The sequence below is a fragment of the Cynara cardunculus genome (assembly GCF_001531365.2).
Source record: "Cynara cardunculus var. scolymus isolate 2C chromosome LG 16, CcrdV1, whole genome shotgun sequence".
Lineage (NCBI taxonomy): Eukaryota > Viridiplantae > Streptophyta > Magnoliopsida > Asterales > Asteraceae > Cynara > Cynara cardunculus.
Window position 1 is genome coordinate 17,351,335 of NC_037543.1, and position 10,072 is coordinate 17,361,406.

Sequence of the window (10,072 nt, forward strand, 5' to 3'; positions counted from 1 at the left end):
TCTTTTAATAACTGAAAGGCCTTCTGTTGTTCCTCTTCCCATTGAAATTTAACATTCTTTCGTGTTAATTTCGTCAAAGGTACGGCTATTTTAGAGAAATCCTGAATAAACTTGCGATAATAGCCCACCAATCCCAAGAAACTTCGAATTTCAGATGGTGCTATTGGTGCCTCCCATTTTGCAACAGCCTCAATCTTTGTTGGATCTACCTTTATTCCATCCTTAGATATAACATGYCCCAAAAACTGAACTTCTCTTAGCCAAAATTCACATTTTGATAGTTTAGCATACAATTTTTCTCTTTTTAGAAGTTCGAGGATTAATCTTAGATGTTCTGCATGTTCTTCTTGAGTTTTAGAATATATAAGAATATCATCGATAAATACAATAACAAATTTATCGAGGTACTCTTTACATATTCGATTCATTAGATCCATAAAAGCTGCAAGTGCATTAGTCAAACCAAATGGCATAACCATAAATTCATGATGTCCATTCCTGGTTTGAAACGCCGTTTTTGCTATATGATTTTCTTTGACTTTCACTGATGGTATATCCAGATCGCAAATCAATCTTTGAAAAGTAGCAGGCTACTACTAATTGATCAAACAAATCATCAATCCTGGGCAGTGGATATTTATTCTTTATGGTCAATTTGTGTGATAACCAGACCCTGGTTATTACCCAAGGTAATTTATACGTGAATATTTGACTAAATGATTACGTGATTGCATGATAATTTGATACGTGCCGGTATGTAAAATGATATTTAGTAAATATATGGATATATATATATATGTTTATGTATATATATATATATATATATATAAATTAAAGTGAATGTGCAAGGTGTGAGTAAGATGTGTGCATGTATAGGTTCATGCATGATGTGGCAAAAGAAGGGGGGGAGGCGGTTGGCCGACCTTCCCCATTTGGTAAGTATAAAAAGGGGGTTACCCCTTCATTTGACTCTTCTTGCCATTTTGAGAGGAATTGAGAGGGTTATAAAGAGTGTTGTCCGGTTTGTTAAGAGAAGGTGATTGCAAGTTGATTTTCAAGTGTCAAGCTTCAAGAAGGATTGATTCTAGTGTTTTGGGTTTCAAAAGCTTTATAAGGTGAGTGGTTCTAAATCTTTTTACATAAAAAGCTTTTACTGGTTTTGAATCCTTATTTCGTACTATTTGTTTCCTTTGAAAAGAAACCTTGCTAAATATTTGTCTAAGTGTTTATCCGGACAAAGCTTGACCGGATAAGGGGTTTAAACCGGATAAGCCTTGTGAGGTTTAGTGACCGGATAAGTCTAAACCGGACAAGCCTTGAGAGTCTTAGTGTCCGGATAAGTGTAAAACGTATAAGCTTTGAGCGGTTTGTTGTCCGGTTTGTTTTAAACCGGATGAGTCTTAAGCGGTTTAGTGATCGGATTAGTATATACCGAACAAGCTTTGAGCGGTTTATTGTCCGGAGTTGGTAAACCGGTTGAATAGTGAGCGGTTTAATTATAATGAAATTACTTGTGTTTTTAAACTGAGAAGTAGGAATACGATCACTTGGTGACCGGTTTCGTTTTAAACCGGACAAGGCATGAGCGGTTTGTTGTCCGGAGTTGGTAAACCGGTTGAATAGTGAGCGGTTTAATTATAATGAAATTACTTGTGTTTTTAAACTGAGAAGTAGGAATACGATCACTTGGTGACCGGTTTCGTTTTAAACCGGACAAGGCATGAGCGGACTAGTGTCCGGATTTGTTATCCGTACAAACTTGAAATTGTTCTAAGTGATGAAATCCGTGTAACAAGTATGTCGTATGATTGACCGGATTAGATATCCGGATAAAGATTGAATGTTATTGTTGACCGGATTAGATATCCGGGCGAAGATAGTTTATTTGTTGACCGGATTTGTTATCCGGACAAAGTGGAAGTGTTATCCGAATTTGTTGACCGGATTTGATACCTTTTTATTTAATAAAAATTATTATTTTATCATAAAATGGAATTTTTATATAAATGGTTTCTACCAAGCGTGGTGACGTAAGTCTGTTTTGGTATGAAACCATATTTTTGGAAACCTTCCTACCAAGCATGGTGACGTAAGTCTGTTTTGGTATGGAAGTGAGTTTTAAATGGTAGTTCCCCCAGACGTGGTGACTTTTGTCTGTTCTGGCTTGGAACTGGGAATGAGTACTTTCAGACGTGGTGACTTTTGTCTGTTCTGATAAGTGACTCTGTTTTAAATGGAGGAATAAGGGTGGCATATCAAGGAGAGGTGTCCATTTGTTATAAGGGTGGCATATCAAGGAGAGGTGTCTATTTGTTATAAGGGTGGCATATCAAGGAGAGATGTCCATTGGATATAAGGGTGGCATTGTCTGTGTGTGTGGTTTTATGTAACTCTTTCTATTATATCCTTTGAGACTACTAAGATCTGGAATCTTTAYTTCTTTGTGATTTAAGGATTTAGGATCGAGGTTCTTATTGGAAATCATAGATTGGATGTTATTGTGGAGAAAAGATTTATTTTGGCCTGAAACTTTGTTAAACCTCGTTATTGAGAAAARGGTTTAAAAAGTGGCAATGTATGGAACCTGATTGGTTCAAAAAGGTATGAGATTTGAATAAGCTAAGTGATAGCTTGAATTTGAGAAATGACTTGGTATTTCGATATTATGGATTCATATATTTGTTATTTATATGAATACTTGATTTTGTAAAGGTTTTGGTGATCCTTCACCCTGCAATGACATAAATAGGGTATCTCACTAGACTTTACAGTCTAACCCTCGTTTTGTGTTTTAAAATGTGTATTGCAGGAAGTGTGGAAGGTAAAAGAAAGGAAAAGATTTAGTGTTTTTCTTACGTGCATTTTGGTTGAAAATTTGCTTTTGATGCGTAGCTCTGATGATTAGTACAAGATTGTATTTTGAATTTTTGGACCTGGTGTTTGGTCATAATAGATTTCTTGTACTAGTGGACCCAAATGTGTATATAAATATGTATTTCTTTGGTATGGAATATGTATTACATGCAATGTGTGAGTTGGGGCGTTACAATTTGTTCAATTCCCGGTAATCAATACACATACGCATAGTGCCATCTTTCTTTTTCACAAACAGAACTGGAGCTCTTGACCTGATAAATCCTTTGTTTGATAAATCTTTCAATTGTGAAACCAGTTCTTTTAATTCTGATGGAGCTAATCTGTACGGTGCTTTTGCTACAGGCGCCGCTCCAGGTACTAAATTAATCTCAAACTCAATAACTCGATCTGGAGGCAATTCTGACAAATCTTCTGGAAAGACTTTAGGATATTCACTAACCACGGGAATAAACTCCTGCTTACTCTTTTCTTTCTTAACATCAATTATGTAAGCTAAAAATCCTTGACACTTCTTTTGAATACATTTTCTGGCTTTCATCACAGATAATAAACCGATATGATGATTCCGATGGTCACYGTAAATCACAACTGTTCTTTTATCARGTAACACAATTCTAATCATCTTTTCATTACAAACGATACTAGCCTTATTTTCTGCCAACCAATCCATTCCTACTACCACATCAAATTCCTTCATTGGCATGGGAAACAATCGGATAGGTAGCTCACAATTCTCAATCATGATAATGCAATTCATAAACACACAACTAACAGATTCTTGACCATTAGCAGTATCAACTACTAATTTATCGTCAAGTGGCACAGAATTCATACGAGCATATAAGGCAAATGATGGGGATACAAATGAAAAGTTTGCACCCTAGTCAAATAACACTTTAGCATATAAGGAGTTTATGAGAAACGTACCAGTTACCACATCAGGTAATGCTTCTGCCTCATTCTTAGTCATTTGGAAGGATCGTCCCCGCACCCCTCCTTGTCCTCCTTGGTTTCCAGTAGTTCTTCCCCGATTACTCGGTGCATTACTCCCAATTGCTAACTGTGAATTTTTCAACAAGGGACAATTCGGTCGGATGTGATCTGGAGAATTACAATTAAAACACCTTTTATTGGTTGGGCAATTCCTGGACAGATGACCTGCTTCACCACATTTATAACATTTTCTTGGATCCATCTTACCCTCATCTTGATGAACTTTCTCCTTGTTCTTCTGTTCAAATCTGTTATTATATTTTACAGTCTTGGATCCGCGAAAAGTTGAAGGTCCTTCCCATTTCCTCTTCTCAAAAACTTTTCCTTCTGACTGTATATTCTTGTTTCTTTCCGTTACCTCCGTCGCCTCTACCGTCAATGGAAAGGTATTGGGATTCATTGCAATAACAAATTCCCTTATTGAAGGCTTCAAACCCCATATAAACCTTTCTATTTTCCTCGATTCATCCGAAACATAATGTTCAGCAAAACGAGAGTATTCAATAAATTTTTTTGTATACTCCCGTACAGTCTTATTTCCTTGCTCCAATTTTAAGAAATCTTCTTCCATTTGCCTCACAGCCGTTTTGGGACAGAATTGATTCTTAAATCGATCTACAAATTCTATCCATGACAAACTCTGTAACACATCCATTCTGGTAGATGATTCTACTTCCCACCAAAATAAATCATTTGATTTCAATACTGAAATAGCAAATCGTACCTTGTCTGTTTCCGGGCATCGAATAGTATTAAACACCGATTCCATTTCTTTGATCCAGCACATTGCCTTTACCGGATCACTTTCTCCAGAATAAGTTGGTGGTTTACATGCTAAGAATGTTTTAATATCACCTTCTCTATTTTGAGCGATTGGAGCAGATGGATAAACCTCTACTCTTTCTGTTTCAACTCTGGCAGGTATCTTCATGATATCTATCAAAGTTTCTCGCAACTTTCCCATTTCCTCTGCCAATACATCTCTGGTTATATATTCAGGGTGTGGTACTGTTCCTCCCTGAACATTCCCAGAATGTGATTCTTCCTGTTCAGAGTATATTTCAGTTTGTCCTCTTCCTTGTGACTGACTCCTCCCTCTTCCTCTTCCTCTTGGTCTTCCACGACCTCTATTTCCAGCCGTACTGGTTGGAAAATTAACCAATGATTCCTCCCTTTCTTCAGATTCTGGGTGAGCTATTCTTTCGGACCTTCTTGTGCGGTTAGACATCTGAAGAATTCAATATTAATATTTACGTATTCACATTCCCAAATATAATAAAGTATTCAAGTTCAGATATGTACCTGTAAATTTATAATTACACCGGGCAGGCGTAATTAAAATTTACCTTACACACTGTTCTCTCAACTTATCATATTTATTTCTAATGGTGCTAACTATGTCCGGGACCCTTAACATGCAATAAAACAGTTTAAGTCTAGGTATCATGCTGTTAAAATACCTAAATCCCTTAAACTTGGGCTCTGATACCATTCTGTAACGCCCCAACCCACACATTGCATGTAATACATATTYCATACCAAAGAAATACATATTTATGTACACATTTGGGTCCACTAGTACAAGAAATCTATTATGACCACCTGGTCCAAAAATTGTAAATACAATCTTGTACTAATCATCAGAGCTATACATCAAAAGCAAATCTTCAACCAAAATGCACGTAAGAAAAGCACTAAATCTTTTCCTTTCTTTTACCTTCCACACTTCCTACAATACACATTTTAAAACACAAAACGAGGGTTAGACTGTAAAGTCTAGTGAGATACCCTATTTATGTCATTGCAGGCCAAAATAACAAATATATGAATCCATAATATCGAAATACCAAGTCATTTCTCAAATCCAAGCTATCACTTAGCTTATTCAAATCTCATACCTTTTTGAACCAATCAGGTTCCATACATTGCCACTTTTTAAACCTTTTTCTCAATAACGAGGTTTAACAAAGTTTCAGGCCAAAATAAATCTTTTCTCCACAATAACATCCAATTTATGATTTCCAATAAGAACCTCGATCTTAAATCATTAAATCACAAAGAAGTAAAGATTCCAGATCTCAGTAGTCTCAAAGGATATAATAGAAAGAGTTATATAAAACCACACACACAGACAATGCCACCCTTATATCCAATGGACACCTCTCCTTCATATGTCACCCTTATAACAAATGGACACCTCTCCTTGATATGCCACCCTTATAACAAATGGACAYMTCTCCTTSATATGCCACCCTTATAACAAATGGACACCTCTCCTTGATATGCCACCCTTATTCCTCCATTTAAAACAGAGTCACTTATTTGAACAGACAAAGTTACCACGTGTGAAAGTACTCATTCCCAGTTCCAAGCCAGAACAGACAAAAGTCACCACGTCTGGGGGAACTACCATTTAAAACTCACTTMCATACCAAAACARACTTACGTCACCATGCTTGGTAGGAAGGTTTCCAAAAATATGGTTTCATACCAAAACAGACTTACGTCACCACGCTTGGTAGAAACCATTTATATAAAAATTCCATTTTATGATAAAATAATAATTTTCATTAAATCAAAAGGTATCAAATCCGATCAATCAAATCCGGTCAACAAATCCGGATAACACCTCCACTTTGTCCGGATAACAAATCCGGTCAACAATAAAACTCATCTTCGTCCGGATAACCAATCCGGTCAACCATAACATTCAATCTTTATCCAGATATCTAATCCGGTCAATCATACCACATACTTGTTAAATAGTTTAATCACTTAGGACAATTTCATGTTTGTCCGGATAACAAATCCGGACACTAGTTCGCTCATGCCTTGTCCTGTTTAAAAATAAACCGGTCACCAAGTGATCGTATTCCTACTTCTCAGTTTGAAAACACAAGTAATTTCATTAAAACCGCTCACTACTCAACCGGTTACCAACTCCGGACAACAAACCGCTCAAGGCTTGTCCGATATATACTAATCCGGTTACTAAACCGCTTAAGACTTGTGTGGTTTACACTTATCCGGACACTAAGCCTCTCAAGGCTTGTTCGGTTTAGACCCCTTATCCGGTCAAGCTTTGTTCGGATAAACACTTAGACAAATATTTAGCAAGGTTTCTTTTCAAAGGAAACAATAATACGAAATAAAGATCCAAAACCAGTAAAAGCTTTTTATGTAAAAAGATTTAGAACCACTCACCTTATAAAGCTTTTGAAACCCAAAACACTAGAATCAATCCTTCTTGAAGCTTAACACTTGCAAATCAGCTTGCAATCACCTTCTCTTAACAAACCTRGCAACACTCTTTATAACTCTCTCTCAATTCCTCTCAAAATGGCAAGAAGAACCAAATGAAGGGGTAACTCCCCTTTTTATACTTACCAAATGGGGAAAGGTCGGCTACCGCCTTCCCCTTCTTCCTTACTCATGCATACAAATGCACTTACATGCATACCTCCACGTATGCATACTTACACCACACATATATATATATATATATTATATATATATATATATACCCATCATCCAATAAACACTCATACATATATATATTTCTACATGCACATATAATATCATGCATAAAATCACGAAAATCATTTAGTCAAATATTCACATATAAATTACCTTGGGTAATAACCAGGATCTGGTTATCATACTTCTCTTCATGGTACACCTCTATAATAATCTATCAATTCTTCATCTCGATTCATGTATAATTTTGTGGTACACCTCTATGATAATTTCTCTATTAATCTCTGAATTCTTCCTCTCTATTCATGTATATTTTTGTGGTACACCTATATGATAATCTCTCTATTAATCTCTCAGTTCTTCCTCTCTATTCATGTATAATTTTGTGGTACACTTCTATGATAATCTCTCTATTAATCTCTCAATTCTTCCTCTCTATTCAGTTATAAAATTGTGGATGCGATTTTCATTTTTGTTAAGTTGAGGTTTCATTCAATAAGACAAATTATAGTATGGATTTTTGCTTATGTAAAGTATAATATTTCTTTTTTTAGTCGGAGACACTCACATTAAAGTTGGAATTATGTATGGATTTTTTTTTGTGGATAAAGGGACATATGAATCCTTGAATAAACAATGTAACATTGTTTAAGAATAATATCTTTCTTAATCTCTCAGTTCTTCCTCTCTATTCAGTTTTTGAGGTGAATTGCATTTTTGTTTATTTGAGGCGTCATTCAAGAAAAGAAATATGATATGGGTTTTTGTTAATGTAAGTATAGTATTTTCGTCTTTTGATTGGAGACATTCACACTAAAATTGGAATTATTCAAACATATGAATCTCTCTATTAATCTCTCAATTCTTCCTCTCTATTCAATTATAATTTTGTGGAGGCAATTTGCATTTTTATTAATTTGAGGCGTCATTCAATAAGACAAATCATAATATGAGTTTTTGTTTATGTAAGAATAGTATTTCGTCTTTTAGTCAAAGAATTAACACTAAAGTTGGAATTATGTAGGCATATGAATTTTTGTGTGTGTGGATAAAGTGTCATATGAATCTTTGATAAAATAAGGTAATATTGTTTAGCATAATAATCTCTTTTAATCTCTCAATTCTTCTTCTTTATTCAGTTTTTGTGGATGTGATTTGTTTTTTTGTTGATTTGAGGTATCATTCAAAAAAAATGTGATACGTTTTTTTGTTGATATTGATCGGTTTATTGTGATTTTTTTCTTCTTTAGCATTGAGCTTAGAAATTATTTTCTAATATTTTTAATTCTTAAAGAAGAAACCAAACATAATGAGGTGTTATCCTCTAAACATTAGAAACCCAATTTTTTTCTTAGATTTTTGATTTTTTTTTAAATATTTGATATATATAAAAGACTTTTCCATCCCTATATTTAAAATATGAAATTCATTAAGATAAGGTTGTTTTATCCAATAATGAAAATGAAAAGGTTAAATGTTTGTTATAACTGGGTTTTCTGCAAACCTAGTTAAGGTAACTCTATGTCTTTATTATGTGAATTATGTGATAGCATGCATGATATCTTAAAATATAAATGCATGATTAATGTGCACATGTGTGGTAATTTGATATTATGCATACATGTGAAAATTTTACAGGCGGTTATATGATAATATAATATGTGGGATATTATTATAATCCAAACCTTCATGGTTAAGAAATCATGAATTTTATAATAAAAAACCCACCACCCAAAGTTATTTTTATTGGATAAAGGATTCACCACCTATGAGTTTTATAATAATTAAAATAATCTCCACCTCCATGGTGAGAGTATTTAAAGAAAGAAAGAGATAAGATTCTATCTTATCACTTTATTTGGAGAAAAACATGTTGAAAGACAAAAAGTGTGTTGTGGCGGTGAGAAGTGTTCTTGAACAAATCTTTTGTTCAAAGCTGTTTGAAGAGCTTGTGATTTGTTGTGTGTTTTAAAACTACAGAATCTGTGATTGTTAAGGTGAGTTTTAAAATTACTATTGATTATAAACTGTTGAGTTTTGATGTTGTGGATTTTAGAACAAATCGGGTGAATACTTTTTTCTAAACAGTTTAAACCAAGTGTTTATGATTTTGGATTAAAGATTGTTTTGGAAAGATGAAACAGTTACCGTGCTTTAAAACATATTTGAGAAATAAGATTCTTTTTTTAAAAGGGATTTAAAGGGAGTTTGATGTTTGGAAATCATGGAAAGAACAAGTTGTTCTTGAGTTTGAAGGTTTTAATGATAAAACTGTTTTGGAAACCATTAGTGGTTGAAAACTATGGAGGACATCTCAACAAGACGGTTGTGATTTCGGTCTGTCTTTGTTTGGGATTAATCTACAGATTTTATAGATAAAAATATGAATAAGGATTCGATAAGATGGTTGTGACTGTGGTCCTTCATCCGAACTAGTTCATAGATTTTGAAGAAGAAATAAGAGTGGCATATCAATGAGAGGTGTCTTTTGGGGTAAGGGTGGCATACCAAGGAGAGGTGTCTTTTGGGATAAGGGTGGCATATCAAGGAGAGGTGTACCTTCGGATATAAGGATGGCATATCAAGGAGAGGTGCACCTTTGGATATAAGGGTGGCAATTGTGTGTGGATACTATAACTCTTGCTATTATGACTTTTAAGATTACAATATATTTGAGTCTTTACTTCTTTGTGATTTGAGAACTCAAAGATGTTGTTCTTATTAG